Here is a 17,369-nt window from a genome sequence, read left to right on the forward strand (position 1 = left end):
TCCTGTAGGTCGCTACCCCTTTCCAGGGTGGCCAAGGACCATCAGAAAACACAGAGATTCACATTACGATTCACAACAATAGCAAAATTAGAGTTATGAAGTAGCAACAAAAATAATTTTGTGGTTGGGGGTCACCACCACATAGGGAACTGTATTGAAGGGTCACAGCATTAGGAAGGGTGAGGACCACTGGTCTAGGGGAATGTGGAGGACAGTGACTCTGGGCGATGCTATTGCTTTTGTGCCATCCATGAAGGCATACTCTTCCTTCCCCTTTTAGTATTTTCTTTAAAGCCTCAGTGTGCTGACTAGTTTTTTATCAGCTTGGCACAAGCTGAAGTCACTGGAGAGGAGGGACTCTCAATTGAGGAAATGCCCCATAAATCACTTACTTGGTGATTGATGGGGGAGGGCCCAGTGCATTGTGGGTGGGCCACCCTGGGCTGGTGATCCCGGATTTTTTAAGAAAGCAGGCTGAGCAAGGCAAGGGGAGCAAGCCAATGAGCAGTACTCCTCCATTACCTGTGGCTAAGCGCGTGCCTCCAAGTTCCTGCCCAGACTTCCTTCAGTGAAGAACACTGCTGTGGCAGTGTGAGCTGAATAAACCCTTTCTTCGCAAGTTGCTTTGGTCATGGTGTTTCATCCCAGTATAGAAACCCTAGCTAAGACACTAAGTAAAGCTTTAAATTTCTTCCAATTATTTTTTTTGTCATTATTAAGTTGATTTTTCTTTGAATTGATTCCATTCAAAAGCTGGGCCACATTTAACCTTTGTAATATTGAAGTTTAATAAATTTTAGAACGGAGATATAGTTACTGAAAGGTAAATATGCAGCAATATAAGGTGGGAGATTTACCAGGAAGCAAAAATTTTCAGCTGAGATATTTTGGGAAAAGATTGAAAGCGGATGTGGTGGCTCAGAATGGAGAAGAGAAGATGAAGCCCAGAAGGTGAAGTTTTCACCTAGAAAAATAAGAGAAAATCAGCAAACTTTGCATCAGCCTGTAGGAGCTTTCTGATCCTGACACATCTGCAGCGCTCTTGTACTGAGAAAGCACCCCCACACAATCAGAGAGGGAGATACGTGTCTGTGTTCCAACTGAGTGCATGCTTTTGGTGCATGAGCCATAATTTGTGGACACATTGTTCAGATGATCAAAAATGATCATTTAAACGTAATCTTATAACAATATTTTCACTTAAAAGTAGAATTAAAGAGAAACTTGTCCCGGCCTTGGCTGTCTGTAGATAAACGGATGCTATGAAATTGTACACTGAGTATGCCTGAGCCTAATGGACACACTGTGATTGGAAATCACGAAGAGAGACCCGAGCTATTGTTTTCTCTGCTATTTGGTACCAGTTAAAGACACGGGGGTGAGTGGCAGAATGACAATAGCTTCGTTAACAGCACTCTGTAAATTCGATTAGTATTGTCTGAAATGCTGGCGTTATGGTAGCTGTGATGAAATGGTTTGCCCTTCCTTCTCTCCCCAGCGTTCTTCCTCCACGTGGATGTTAGTTACCCATTTATGACGCATCGCAGGCTGGCTCTCCTCACTGGGGAGCTCTGGAAACTGCACTGTCTTAACCAGCAGTGCGATTTCTGGAGAATTATTGGGAATTCTTTTGTGTATATACACACACACACACACACACACAATCTTTAAAAGCAGTAGAACTTATCTAATCAAGTAATAGACACTGGCAAGACTGAATAGCAGTTTTTTTTTCGAGACAGGGTTTCTCTGTAGCTTTTGGTTCCTGTCCTGGAACTAGCTCTTGTAGACCAGGCTGGCCTCGAACTCACAGAGATCCGCCTGCCTCTGCCTCCCGAGTGCTGGGATTCAAGGCGTGCACCACCACTGCCCGGCCTGAATAGCAGTTTTGATCAAGTCATGTCAGGTAAAATGATGTGTGTTTTAAGGACTTTTTCATTGCCCCTGTAGCTCCTTACATCTCAGTTAGGTACATATATGTTAGCCATGCTCATTTTTGTTAAAACTTTCCCCCGTTTTTCACTTTTATGAAATTATATTCTTTTTTTTTTAAAAAAAACTTTTTAATATTTATTATGTACACAATATTCTGTCTGTGTGTATGTCTACAGGCCAGAAGAGGGCACCAGACCCCATTACAGATGGTTGTGAGCCACCATGTGGTTGCTGGGAATTGAACTCAGGACCTTTGGAAAAGCAGGCGATGGTCTTAACCTCTGAGCCATCTCTCCAGTCCCTGAAATTATATTCTTATACTAAATTAAAACCTGGTGGTTAGTTCTGACCCTGTAGCTTCCTTTCTCCCCTCTGTTCTTTGTGAATAATGTTTAGTTCAAAATTCCTTTTGGGGATCAGACTGGTGCCTACTTATTTCTGTGGGTTGCATTTTGTCCTGACTCTTCCAAGTCATTTGAATACAATAGAGTAGAAAATAAAACTTAATGATTTAATGAAGTTAATAATGATAAACATTAACTACAAATCCCTCATATGTTCTTGATCAATTGTTTATATAATAACTTATTTATATAAACATTAATGTTAAGCTTATTTTCATGTAAAAATCCTTCAAATTTTCTTCTTTCTTGAAAGAGATGCATATTTTGGATTTATTTTTATTTATTTATATATATATATTGTGTGTGTGTGTGTGTGTGTGTGTGTGTGTGTGTGTGTGTGTGTGCTGGTGTTGGAAACCACTTGGTTCTCTGCAAGAGCAATAAGCATTCTTAACCTCTGAGCCATCTCTCCAAGCCCGCATCAAATTCTTGTGAGAAACAGCCACTGACCACATTATTTATATGGAAGTAATTGGAATCACTTCTTATTTTATTCCATATAAAGACCAACGTTAATCAAATATTGGATAGGAATAAATTTTTATATAAATGTAAATATTAGTCCTGTAGAAACAGCTCCTAAGTGAATGAAATGAAATCACATAGGCAGAACTTATGAATAACTATGAGTGACAAGCGCGGTCTGAGGAGGGAGGGGGGAGGGGTGGATGGCGCAGCTCTAGAATCGGGTTTCTTAGTGTTAGGTGGCATTTACTAATTCTGAGACATCTAAGGCGATTGTTCCAATTGCCGGATCTTGAGTTCTTACCTGCAGGGAAGGTAGAAGAACAACTTCGCTAGGAAAAGTGTGGAGTAACGTTAAAGGAAACAGCCCTCGACTGTAACTCACAAGCAGTAAAGGGTGCTCTGGTCAGGGGAAGGACGTGGTCTGAGCTGGGAAGAACTCGGGTTATCTTTGCTTCAGTTAGCTTTTTTCCCTCTGTTTTGCAGTTTAGGAGAACTTAGCACACCATTGAATTCTCCCTGAATTAGAGGAGAAAATGTTGAGAAAGTTGTCTGAGAAATAAATACTATATGTAAACTACCGTTTGGAACTGATACGTCGGGTACTCTATAAATGACGCTATTTTAGCTATGTGAGCCTATTATGCCACTGTAATTCTGTGAGAACATTTAGAAGAAACATTAAAAGACACTTAAAATCCTCAAGGAACATAAAACTTTAAGACAAGCTCATACAATACCAACTGCATTCTGGTAAAGTTCCATGACGAGGTTTATAGGTGCCCAAGGGTTAAAGTTAAAGGGTAGAGAATGTAGGCAAGTGGGGTTGGGTACCGCTTAGAGCAGGTAACCATGGCAGCCCAGCTAATCGGGATTCAGCATGGACATGACTCAGGGACCTGCTTTTAGATGCCTACCTCTCAGGCAGAAAGGACACCTCAGCCAATACCTGTGGGCACGGGGCCCTGCTCATTGCCACACACATTGCTTCCGGGACCTGAGCTGTCGTTCACGGTACTGTGCTTTGAGAAAGGCACTTGGTCCTGATCTGCAATAAACCTCAAAATCTACACCTAGGGATTTAAGCATTGTTTCATAGGTGATGGCCATACACAATCTTGAATGTGAAGGAATGTGACGTCTCAGTGGGTAAGAGGAAGCAACCACATTTGTGAGTGAGTGCACTTTGAAGGTGTTACTGAAGGGCTAGGGGTTTTAGGTTGTGAGTAAAGAGGAGAGGTTGAGGCAGAAAGAATAATTAAAAGGAGCCTGCCAGATGTTAAAATGAGCACCGGAGAAAGCCCAAATAAGGGTGTGAATAAGAAATAAAGCCCAAATAAGAAAGATGTGATCAGGTTTGAGGTCAGAAGAGGCAAGCACACTGATCAGTCATGAAGTAGCAAGGGTTGAAGGGAGCTATGGAGAAACGTTTCTAGCTTGCCTGATGAGGATGCTGTGGGTATGAAGAAAAGTCAGGGACGATGAGGACGTTTCCATGAAAAGAAAGAATTTTCTGAATTGTCCCCAGGTTTATTAAAAATACAATAGGACAGATTCAAAAGGCTGCAGCTGGTGGTTTGAAATCCATCCCAGCTGAGTGACATGTAGGTGGGGGAGACTGTGTTAGTCCAGAGGCCTCAGCATTTCCTCGGCTGCGTCGGGTCTATCTCAGGGAGCTGGGACTCAGACCTCAGGGACATAATTACCTCTCCTCTTTCCTCTTTCTGCAAGTTGAAAGAAATACCAGCGGCAGGATCTCCCTGGGTCTGTGTCCTCAGTCCGTGAGGTAGCCTGCTATCCCCGGCACACCCCTCTGTCCCCCTCCGCGCGTGTACTACTTCTGGAGGATGGCCCAAACTGTTTTCTTCACAGTCCCCCGCCCGTGTTGGCGGTCCCGGTGAAACAGACAAAAGAATAAAATTCTTACATTGAAGTTGTGGTAACAGAACGAAGAGCACCAATGAGGAGCTAGAGGGGGTGGGGCTGGAACCGGTGATCTTTGGTCTGTGGCCCAAAGTGAGGAAACAGTGCATGAAGCCCTGGATGGAGGTAGGGATGCTTGCGGACTGCAGAGAGAACAGAAGATGGGAGCACATGGTTCAGGGTCCCCAATCTACAAGCGCAGAGAGAGGCTGTGAAGTTCACTGAGGGCTTGGGAGGGGGGATCCTAGAGTGAGTGAGCACAGCGCCGAAGAGCAAGAGAGTGGACGGCACAGGCGAAAGCTGTTTATACACTCTTTTCTGTAAACTACAATAATGCTTTTAAACTATTAGTGTTTCAAGCTACTAAGAAGCACTTTGCCAAATAATAGGTTCTACGGCAGCTGAAAATAGACTGTAGTTTCTCCCGGAGTGTCTTGAGTTACAGGATGCATTCTGTGTACTAAGAGAATGGTCAGTCATACACAATAAATGTTTTATCTAAAAAGACATTGGCTACGTGAAGCATCGGGCAGAGAGTAAGGGATTCTAAGCAATGCCTAGGCTCTATGGGAAAGAATACTGTGATCTGGCACCTTCTGCCCAGGGGTGGTAGAAAGGGGAACCCTCCACCAAATCACGGCCCCTCTACCCTTTGATGTTTCCCAAGGCACTGTTAGCGCACCACAGTTGAATGATTATCAGAGAGGGGGGCACAGACAGCCACACAGGGAGACAGAGGGAGAACAGCAGACAAGTCTCCCTAATTTCACAGGAGCGAAGTTTTCCAGGGCTCATTTCCCATAAACAGGGTGATGGCAAGCTTCCTAAAGTACCGGGGAAAACCGTTGTGTCTGGCTGGGTAAACACAGGAAAACTGTGCACACTGAGGTCTTTTCTGAATCTCTCTCTCTCTCCTCTCTCTCTGCGCGGCTTTAGTTATTTCAGAAGTGAGGAAAATACTCTATGGGAAGATGGTAGGGATGTGGAAGGAGAATTAAGGTAATTGCTTCCTACTGAAAGAGGAGGAGAAGTGTTTCAGCTCAAGAAAATTCATTACAATCAACCGCAGGCAGGGGCCAGAGAAAGCGAAAGCAGAGTTAGAAGATTTGCTGAGGGAACAGGTTCAGAAGGAGATGTTATAAATAAGTACGTGCAGCTTTTATTTTTTATTTTATTTTCATCTATCATAGAATGTACCTGTTTTAGTATCGACATTTCTGCATAAATACTTGTGAATTAAATAACTATTGAAACTAATTGAGTCTACCCTTTAATGGCTGAGCCATCTTTCCAGTCCTGGAGTTAATTTTTATTTTAAACACTCTGTGTGTGTGTGTGTGTGTGTGTGTGTTTCGTGTGTTTGTGTGTGCTGTGTGAACATGTGTGTACTTGCCTGTGTGTGATATGTGGAAGTCAATGTTGGGTGTTATAGTAAGGAGGCCACTTATTTGTTTCCTGGCTGTCCAGACTCCCAAAATAATCACACAGAAACTATATTATTTAAATCACTGCTTGGCCCATTAGCTCTAGCTTCTTACTGGCTAACTCTTACATCTTAATTTAACCCAGCTTCATTAATCGTGAGGTCGTGGCCTATCAGCAAAGTTTCAGCACATCTGTCTCCGGTGGTGGCTCCATGGCTTCTCCCTGACCCTGCCTCCTTTCTCCCAGCATTCAGTTTAGTTTTCCCCACCTAACTAAGTTCTGTCCTGCTATAGGTCCAAAGCAGTGTCTTTATTCATTAATGGTAACCACAGCATACAGAGGGGACTCCCACATCAGCTGGGTGACTTCCTCTGTTGTTTACTACATTAGCTTTGCACAGGGTTTTCCAGTGAACCTGGAGCTCACCATTTCAGCTGGAGTGTTGGCCTTTGGAGCCTTGAGGTCTATCTCCATGCCCTTCCACCACCAGCACCTGTTCTTCATTCATGAACAGCAAGCAATATAACTAGCCGAACCATCTTTGTAGCCCCAGTGATATCTTTTTAAAATAACTCTGTTTAAAATAACCCTGCCCTGTAGGCTCTGCGTATCGATTGGATTGACAATGAGAAAACTGAGTAGACAGTGAGTTTCTATCGCTGTGGAATTGAAAAGACTAAAGGGAGCCGGAGTGGGCTAGATCAGAGTGGGAGGGAACTGATTGAATAATTTTATTGATTTTTTTTCTGTATGCCAAGCACTGGGAATGCAACTTAGACAAGACAGGCAGAGCTCTCTAACTGTAGGGAGCAGATATTTTCTAGCGTGGCTACAAAAAGAGTAAGGTGCAAAGAAAAATACCTGAAAACTGCGGCACCACCGGAAGATCAAAAGGAATAGAAAGCAGGGACTCCGGGAAGGTGGCCTGGCTGGGATAAGTAGAAAGGCATCCCTAAAAGGGTGGGACTTCATCAGAGCCCAAAATACCACCCCCCTTGCACTTCCTCACAGGTGCAGAGTCTAGACTCTTAGAAAGGTATCAGAGTAGAAATGGGACTTCTTGGGGAACAGTGGGAGACAGGAGAGGACAAAGAATGGGCAAAATGTGATCAAAGGGTGTTGGATATGTGTATGAAAATCTCATAACTAAATGTATTATTATGTATAACAACAATAAAAATACCCCTAACTGTGATATGAGAGTCATCCAGGAGGGGAGTTGGGAAGACGATGTGGTTCTCAAGAGAGGATGTCTAGAGGGTGTGCACCCCAGACAGACAGCCATCTGAATGTGTAGGGGTTTACAGGTCACTATGAGAAGCAAAGGTGTGTTCTTCATCTGGATTACCTTGCTGGGTCTTGTTCCTCCTTCAACTTGATGTGCCTGGCTTTGTTCAAGTCCATGGGAGGCCTGTCTCTTTCTGAGTGGTGACTGAGGGTGGTGGATGGGGAAGTGGGTAGATGGGAGGCTGGAAGGGGGGAAGTGAAGGGGAGGGAACTGGAGGAGAGGAGGGAGGGGAAAATGTAGCCAGTATATAAAATAAATGAAAAAGCATTAATTAAATAATAATAAAAAAACAAAGGTTGCCCTACACATTACAGGGGGAGTGATTTTTTTTTCAGCTGGACTTGCACTGAGGACTATTTGGAAGCAGACGTTTCAGGTGGAAAAGGAAAGTCAGAGGGTTGTGGTTTAGAGCAGTGTCAGGGAGCTGAGGAATGGGTTGATGCGGCTGAGGAGCTGCACCAGGAATGGGAGACTCTGTGCTCAGTGGCCACCATGGCTGCTTCACTGTTGCCTGCTCATTCCTGAATCTTCTCATCGCATCCACTCAGAATAGAAGGTTTCTCTTCTGCCATGTTCAGCTTTTCTCCAGATTCTTTATAGTGGGTGTGCACTCAGACTTCAGTGCGGGCTTGGGAAACGCCATCCTCACGATCGCTCAGCTTGTTCCCTTTCCTGTCAGCAGAAGGAAGACAAATCACTGATGTTCACTTGGGTAGCTGTAGAACCTTCCATTCAATTCACTCCAGGGTGAAGGACTATTTGAGTTTATAACCATTGTGACCATATACAAGGTTTTCAAGTAATGACCTCTGGCTTGGAAAATATTGCCTTTCTACAAACACTGCGAGTAATGTGTTGCCTTGAACTTTTAAGACTTCTAGTCAGAACATGCAGTGTAAGAATTAACATCCAGTAATCATCATATCCTTTTTCTTTCAGGCTTCCATTGGGATTTATTGATGTCTACGGACTCTTTGAGATTGATTGAACATCAAAATTCCTTTAAGTTAAAAGTTTTTAATTCTATTGAACATTTTTGTAGAGTATTTTATTACTTAGCCTTGTCTACTAATTTGAGATTGTAGGGGTTGAAAAAGATTTTGTTATTAGTTAAGATTTGGGTTTTCTTTTTCATTTGTTTTTAAATTTTGAGTAATATTCATCCTAACTACTTTGATAACTCTTGCTTTTGGGCACAAAGTGTTATAGATATTATATATTGATGCATTTGACACATCAATTTCCATACTCAGCTTTGTTGGCGTACCTTAAGATCATGTCAGATACTATTTTCCCATTGTGGCAATGACAATAAATATTTTATTCATAATTTTGTTCACATCCATTTTTATAAAAGAGCTCTATTATTCAAAGTTTTGCTCCAGTATTTAATTTGAAATGATTAATATTATTAGAATTTGATGAAATTTTGATCAAATCAATGATAGGTTTAAAATACACGTACATATTTCTTTTTCCAAAATACAAAATATGAAGGCTCTTACAGTTCAGCATATCAGATGATTTTAATATAATAAAAACAAACCACATTAGTATCAATGCTAAATAGTTTCTTCATTAACATTTGATAATAATCGGTTAAATCTATTCACAATTGTTTTATGAACTGTTTCCCATTGGCTGGTGATATTTGACATGATGGTTTCCAGGAAATGCACTGAGTTTTGTGAAGTAACAGTTGATTGAGCAACTTCCCTGAATCCTCCCCTGAATCCCTCTGGGCAGAGAATCTGAGATGTAGCTGACCACATGGTACATCCCTTTCATCTGCATGGCCACCCACCCTTTGTCACTGTGTGTGGCTCGAGCCTCCCGGATCCCAGCTGGGCAGTGAGTCCCTCAAAGAACCCAGCTGTTCCCACAACTACCGTTAGTCATGGAGGCCCTGTTCTCTACATGAAGCTCTCGTGTCTTGATAAGCTGCTTCCGGAGGTCCTCTCTTTGTCCTCAAGGCATCCTCTTGGCAGATAGATGCTGACACAGACCATATTGTCAGCAAAAGTGCAAGGTAGCAATGACACGGACATAACTGGGGAAAGCGTAGCTTCCAGTCTTCACAACACCCCATATACTCATACCCTGATAGCCAACATTCTGCTGCCAAAATTTCCATGGCCCCTGTGACAGATTATCCTTCGGGCCCTGGATGCCTGTGACAAGAAGAGCAAATCTGTGACTAAAAGCAACAACTGTTCTTGTGGTTTTTAAAATTTCCACTTGTTAGGCAAAATGTGCAAAGATTTAAAATTCTTTCTGCTAGCAGTATTGCTTCAATATAAAATTCACAGTCTTCAGCTCCAGGATCAAGAGAATGCAGCACCAAGAATTGAAAAATTATCTACTGTAGAAGATGGTTAAATGAAGCTTGATTCTGTATATATTTAAAGATTGTATCTAACGTGACAAAGCCAGACTTTTTAAGCTAGGGAAACCTGGATATGTGCGTGCGAAACAGGACGTGTCTTGCATTGGATCAAAACTCATCTTTTTATCATGCGTCATTCTTATAGGAATTTCTTTTCCTTTTTTCTTTTTCGGTTTTTTGCTTGTTTGGTTGTTTGGTTGGTTTTTGTTTGTCTGTTTGTTTTTCAGAGGCAGGGTTTTTCTAAGTAGCCCTGGCTGTCCTGGAACTCACTGCGTAGACCAGATTGGTCTTGAACTCACAGAGATCCACCTGTCTCTGCCTCCCAGGGGCTGGGAATAAAGGTGTGCGCCACCAGCGTGTCTTTACCAACTTCCTTTTGCATCAACATTCTGTTGCTGTTGCAAGTTACCTCAAGTGCAAACTGACTTAAATGTAGAAAAGGTTTATTTTAGTGCACAGTTTGAAGCCATTAGCCAATGGTCACTTGACTCTTTTGCTTTTGGGACATCAAGGTGGAAATTTGTGTCAGAGGAAAGCTGCTCACATCCCACTGGATAAGGTGCGATGTCCCAATAGCTCAGAAGATACTTCTACAGAGTCCTATAAAGACCACCTTCTGCAGAGTCCACTGCCTCCCAGTTTCTATACAGTCTGGTGACCCCCACCTTTGAACACACTAATGTCCGGAGTTGGTTGTTTTTAACTCTTGCTATTTGGGGGCCTGCCACCTAGTTCCCAGATAAATACACGGAGACTTATTCTTACTCGGCCTTAGCTTGGCTTGTTTCTAGCCAGCTATTCTTATATTATGCTCTGGGCTTTTTACCTTTCTCTCTTTTTTTAAATATTTATTTATTTATTATGTATACAATATTCTGCCTGTGTGTATGCCTGCAGGCCAGAAAAGGGCACCAGACCTCATTACAGATGGTTGTGAGCCAATATGTGGTTGCCAGGAATTGAACTCAGGACCTTTGGAAGAGCCGGCAATGCTCTTAACCACTGAGCCATCTCTCCAGCCCTACCTTTCTCTTTTTATAAATGTCTCTTCTTTCCCTCTTACTCCATGTCTGACTGTGTGACTGGGTGACTGGCCTCTGGCATCTTCCTTATCTCTCTCTTTCCTCTTCTCTTTTTCTCCTTCTATTTATTGTTTCTGCCTGGCAGCCCTGCCTATTCCCTTTCCTAACTAGCTATTGGCCGATCAACTCTTTATTAGACCAATCAGGTGTTTTAGATAGGCAGAGAATCAAAGCTTCACAGAGTTAAATGAACACAACATAAAAGAACACAACACATCTTTGCATTATTGAACAAATATTCTACAGCATAAAGGGAATGTAACACATCTTTAACTAATATTACACAACAAGTGCCTTTGGGAAATATTCAAGATCCAAATTATAGTGCTCACAGGCAGAAACTTGAACATTAGTTGATGGACTGACACAGTCATTTGGAAATTAGTCATCTTGTTTGTTCAACCAGAATCCTGGGACTTTCTCTGTCCTTTTGAGGAGGAAGCCATCTATCTAGTCAGCAGAGGCCATTTCTCTATTGCCTCATTTTCTCAGACTTGAGTCGTGTTCTGGTGTCTGAAGTCACAGAGTGAGTCCCAAACCCCACCAGCAGAGAAGGATGTTATAGGGTTCCTGGTTAATCTTTTTAGTTTCTGTGGGGGGATTCTCTTAGTAGGAATTCTCTTGGGGGTTTACACCAGCTGTATAAATCAATTGGCCTCATTCCTCATTAGGAAATATCATAACTGGAATCCAGTAAATCATACAATTTGCCACAAATGAATGCTTTATTCTCAAAATTCTAGGCAATGGCAAGATTAGTTAATGTAGAAAACTTAAGAATAACTGAAAGGATATTCGGCTTTGACCACTTATAAGATTATAATTGCCAGGTTTAAATAGGTTGTTTTTAAAGAACTCTTATCACAAACTCTTGTTAGCGGTGAGAATGCTAACAGTCAATTGCTAAGTGATTCTCTACATAAGGGCCATTTCACATTCCTTTGAAAATCTCAGTAATTGATGTCTTTGGAGAAATTTAATGGTTTTTGTCCTTTCATTTAAAAAAAATTCCAAGTATCTCAGTTCAAAACAACTGTGCTGTGATTCATGCCACCGTCAATAAACTGGCAAAATTCTTCTCTAATTATGCACCCTGAACATGACTTTGATTCATTATTATCTGAGAAACAAAACAGCAAAAGAAATAAAGGATATGAAACCACAGTGGGAACTTTTATTTTATTCTGATTATAGTATAGGTTTTTGAATGAACCTCTTTATGTCTCGTCGTAATTCAGTTTATAATCTGCCATACCTATTAATTTGTGAAAAGCACTTGTTACTCTTTCTCCAGCTTTTCAATGAGTGATTCTACATAGTCATATTTATCAATTTATCATTATTCTAAAGTACAAAATACCATTTCAAAAGTATTCGATTTTATTTTTTACGTTAAGCTTACTAGTGACTTTGTTCTCTGTTATGTTGGACTTTTTCCTTTTATTCCTTATCAGTGCATCTAAAGAGTAAAGTGCCTTTTACCACGGCCTTTGAAGAGCAACTGCTTGAGGTGAGGATAAATTGAAAGTGCAGTAACAGGATATGGCGATAGCTGTCCCAGGAGATAACTTATGCAAAATGATGGAGGCCTGCCCATCACCGTACTTGGAATACTGATAGTCTTGACTTGAATACGAAAGCATTTATGTCTTGCACCTGCTCCAGAATATGACTAGCTGTCATGTATTCCAACAAAGAAACGAAAAGCTGTCACTATGATTTAAGAAATATGCATAAGTGTAAGAAAAAGCAAAACATTTTGAGCAGTTAGAATTTATTTTTATTGCTCTATTATGCTTACTAGTCTCTTTAGGTTTTGCTTGGTGTTTGAATGTTTTCTGTTGAGCTCATCAGTATGACTTCATCATTCCAGAAGGCCACTGAATTATTAAAGAGTGCCTGCGCTTACGCTGCAGGACAAAAGGCTGGTGCATTTATGATTCCTGAATTTTCAGTGCCATATAGCAAAATAAAGAGTCCAGATGAGGCATAAGTGTAGTTTTAGGCCTATTTCACAATACATAAAGTTTAAAGTTGATAAAGTTGAAACTGAACCCTAAATTTTCTGCAAACTAAAATTATTATAAAATATATTTTGAGATTATAAGACAAAAGACCTTTTAAAGTGATCAGATTCCTGACATGTGACTTCTTGCTGTGCCTTTTCATGCTTTAGAAATACTGAAATATAACCACCTTTTCACAACATTTTCTTTACTGGAAATTGATGTTTCTGTGTTAGGAAACCTGTCAAATTTCTCTATATTTTCCCAGCAAGTGCTTTTTCCAATAGCATTTTACATGCTATTTTTGTCTGCCTTTCTCTTTTAATTTGAGTTTTCCTTTTAAGATGTGCAAGAGACCTTGAGACTGTAAATGCCCAAGCACATACACTGAGCATCTGCACATCCGAAAGACAGCTATCTAGCTTAACCTGACTCACCATTTAACACACATTTTAAGAGGAAGTATCCAAGTGATGTTCTTCCCTGAGAGCATTCACTGTTGGGAATTCTCCACTTATTTCATTGCTACTGATCTTTGAAATGTCTTCAGCTGGCTCCCTTTGGGATGCCCTTAGCAACCTGAGGGACACTCACAGTCTATAACTTTTCCGCAGTGTGGGTCATCAATCCGCATGCATGGCGGAGAAACAAGGGCAAAGGGTTTGTTTTTGAAGCGTGTGGAAAGGCATTTAGAACCATAAAACATGAACAGGTACACCGGTGGTTTCAGATAAGCCATTTTTGGTTGAGTTGGGCTAAGTCACGTGTTTGTGAGAAGAAAATTGGAATGAATGGTGAGGAGGAAACGGAAGAGAGTTCTATGACAGCAACCAGCAAAGAGAAATCCGAATGGCCTCAGCGACTGTGGGAAATGTGAGGATTTTACAGAGGCAGTTATCTCCTGACAGCCCACCAAACACTGAGATTTTATAAACGTTCATTCTGTTTCCACGTCCAGTAAACGAATCCACATTGGGACTTAGAGTAAATTAAACCTGAATCTGATTAGTTCTTCCTAAGCCCCTGCCAGCCGCCTAGCTCCCGTTTCTCCCAAAGGGTCGGCCTCACTTTGCTGATTCTGTGAGGGGAGACAGCGTGGCTTTGTTGACCTTGTGCATTCCTGTGCTACATAGATAATACTCCACCAAGATGGCGATCAGCTTCAGATGAACTGGAAGTCTGGACGGTTTTCAGGGTAGGAAGATACAGTCTGGTGAGGGATCAAAACTGCCCATTTAACCCCGGCTGCTGGCTGAAGCTACATACCAACTCCACGTTTCATGGCTCAACTCAAGAGGCCGACTGCTCTTCTTGGAATAGAAAATCAAGGGGCTGACATATTAGGCTTCACCCTGGTTCAGCAATGACAAATTTATTGGTGATCTTGACAAACGACTTTGAGAAAATGGTGGCTTTCTCATTTCCTAAATGAATCATTCAGAGCTTCCGTTCTGCACAGAATTTTAAAGACTCAAGCCAGTGAAGACAATATGAATTGGCCAAGGTCATATAGTAAGACGCAGAGCAAGGATCTGAAACACACAGTGTTCTTTTCCCCTGTTACTTCGTGAGATAAGTGCCCAAAATTTCTTTTAAATTTGAAAAAGAATCATTCTAGAAAAGGTTATCCTGATAGAAAAGGCTCCCATGTCAGTGAAACAAAACTGAAAAAAAGTGAAAAAAAAATCATTTGCTTCCACAACTGTGTCTGGTTAACAGGAAAAATCTATGCTTGTTATGAAAGTTAAGGAGACTTTTTATCTGATATCAGTCTTTTGTTGGGCTCAGATTCTTCCAGTGGTCTGCAGAGCAAATGTTTATATTGTTCATCACAGAAAACCCAGTGAGCATAGTTGATTATTTTAAAGGTTATCTAGTCAGGTGCTAAAGCCCTGGAAATGCCAGTTCTGCTTGTAGGAGACTTTGTGTCTGATGTTTAATCCTAAAAATGACTAAATTGTGTATAAAACGTTGTGCTAATGAGATCAATTGCAATATATATATTGCATATAAAATATTATAACATTCCAGTGGACATCATGTTCTGTGGATACCGAGACTGACTCAGAGAAGGCAGGGTTGCTGCTCTAGCCTGCAGGAAACAGACTGGCGCTGTCTGACTTTAAAAGACAGTGAAGATCGAAAAGGACCCACGGGCTCCCTATAAACATCGCTGATTGACAGGGTCTCCTTTTATGAAAACCGCAGAAGAACAAACATCTGTGGTTCCCCATGCTCAGTCAGGTGTCTCATCCTCTGTCTCCTCACAGGCCTGGCAGAGCATCTCCAAAAGAGCCCACAGCAGTCTGTGACCTTCTACGTTCTCATCTGTGCAGTGAGAGAAAAATGAAGGCTGGGGTTGCCTAGAGAGCGGAACCACTTTCAATTTCTCTAAAACTGAGACATAGTGAATACATTATCAAACAGTTACAGCGTTGTGCTCTTTCACGTACACTTGTTGAAGCTTTGTAGAATACACCATTTTAAAGACAAATGTATTTCATATATATTAATTTTAAATGTATTCTGCCACCTTTTACAAAAATGTTAACCCTCAGATCCTTTTGCTATTTTTTTCCTTCTGAGGGTAAAACAAGTCAATTTACATTAGAGTTTTTAGTTTATACAGTAGCAAGGAAAAGATATTATGTAACCTCACGCTAACAAAATGTCACACACAGCATTCTAACCCAGTAAGACAAGCTCTTCCCTGTCCCCATCCCTTACCCTCCCTTCACTCTCTTTTATTCTGCTTTGCCCAAGAATATCTCAGTTTATGCTTGTTGATAGGTAAAGCCACAGTTACAAGTCAATGCATCTTCACCACTATTACTCATTAGGAAATGGAACCCATAGCTAAACTACTATATTCACCAGAAAGCGAATACTGAAAACACTGACTGTATCAATTGTTGGTAAAGATGTGGCAAAAATGTTGGTAAAGATAAACTGTAACATTTCAAATTGCCATAAAGAATAGGAAATGGAGCCAGACATGGGGCACAAGCCTTTAATCCCAGTACTTGGGATCTCCTTTTGATGTCTTATTGCTCTAGCTAGAACCTCAAGTACTATATTGAATAGATATGGAGAGAATGACAACCTTGTCTTGTTCCTGATTTCAAGTGGGATTGCTTTGAGTTTCTCTCCATTTAGTTTGGTGTTGACTGCTGGTTTGCTGTATTATGTTTAGGTATGTTCCTTGTGTCCTTGCTCTCTCTAAAACTTTTATCATACTGCATTTTGTCGATGAGATGATCATGTGGGGTTTTTTTTTTCAGTTACATTGACAGATTTTTGTCCGTTGAACCATCCTTGCCTTCTGTCTCTAGGATAAAGCCTACTTGATCATGGTGGATGATTTTTCTGATGTGTTCTTGGATTTGCCAGCATTTTATTGAGTATTTTTGCATCAATGTTGATGAGTGAGATTGGTCTGTAATTCTCTTTCTTTTTTTAAAAAATATTTTATTTTATTTATTTATTATGTATACAATATTCTGTCTGTGTATATGCCTGCAGGCCAGAAGAGGGCACCAGACCTCATTACAGATGGTTGAGAGCCACCATGTGGTTGCTGGGAATTGAACTCAGGACCTTTGGAAGAGCAGACAATGCTCTTAACCTCTGAGCCATCTCTCCAGCCCTCTTTCTTAGTAATGTCTTTGTGTGGTTTGGGTATAAGGGTAATTGTGTCTTCATAGAAGGAGTTTGGCAACGTTCCTTCTGTTTCTATTGTGTGGAACAATTTGAGGAGTATTGGTTCTTTGAAAATCTTGTAGAATTCTGCATTGAAACTATCTGGTCCTGGGCTTCTTTTGGTTGGAAGACTTTTGATGACTGTTTATATTTCTTTCTCAGTTATAGGTCTATTTAATTTGCTTATCTGTTCTTGATTTAATTTTGGTAAGTGATATTTACCGAGAAAGTTGTCCATTTCCTTTAAGTTTTCCAATTTTGTGGACTATAGGTTTTCAAAGTGTTATTTGATGGTTTTCTAGATTTTCTCCCTGTCTGTTGTTATGTCCCCCTTTTCATTTCTGATTTTGTTAATTTGGATGTTCTTTTTCTGCGTTTTGGTTAGTTTGGATAATTTTTTTATTTTCTTCAAGAACCAACTCTTTGTCTCATTGATGCTTTGTATTCTTTTCTTTGTTTCTATTTTACTGATTTCAGCTCTCAGTTTGATAATTTCCTGCTGTCTAGTCATCCTGAGTGAGTTTTCTTTGTTTTGTTCTTAGAGTTTTTAGGTGTTATGTTAGTTCATTAGTATGGTTATGTAGGCATTTGTGCTATAAACTTTCCTCTTAACATTACTTTCATTGTGTCCCATATATTTGGATATATTGTGTGGTCATTTCATTGAATTTTAGGAAGTCTTCAATTTCTTTTTCCTTGATCCATTGGTGATTCAGGTGAGTATTGTTTAATTTCCATGTGTGTGTGGGCTTTCTG

The 17,369-nt window shown here is 40.8% G+C and overlaps 2 protein-coding genes across 2 annotated transcripts in view; both read left to right on the forward strand.

Annotated features, from left to right (window-relative positions):
- Positions 1–8,646, forward strand: part of Pttg1ip2 (PTTG1IP family member 2) — a 28,819-nt gene extending 20,173 nt beyond the window's left edge. The window contains exon 7 of the mRNA XM_075956313.1: positions 8,380–8,646. The gene's annotated coding sequence lies outside the window, so the exon portion shown is untranslated. The remainder of the gene's footprint in view (positions 1–8,379) is intronic.
- Positions 1–17,369, forward strand: part of Cdk14 (cyclin dependent kinase 14) — a 591,789-nt gene that overhangs the window by 17,724 nt on the left and 556,696 nt on the right. The window lies entirely within an intron of this gene.

The sequence above is a fragment of the Microtus pennsylvanicus genome, chromosome 22 (genome assembly GCF_037038515.1).
Source record: "Microtus pennsylvanicus isolate mMicPen1 chromosome 22, mMicPen1.hap1, whole genome shotgun sequence".
In the NCBI taxonomy this organism is placed as follows: Eukaryota; Metazoa; Chordata; class Mammalia; order Rodentia; family Cricetidae; genus Microtus; species Microtus pennsylvanicus.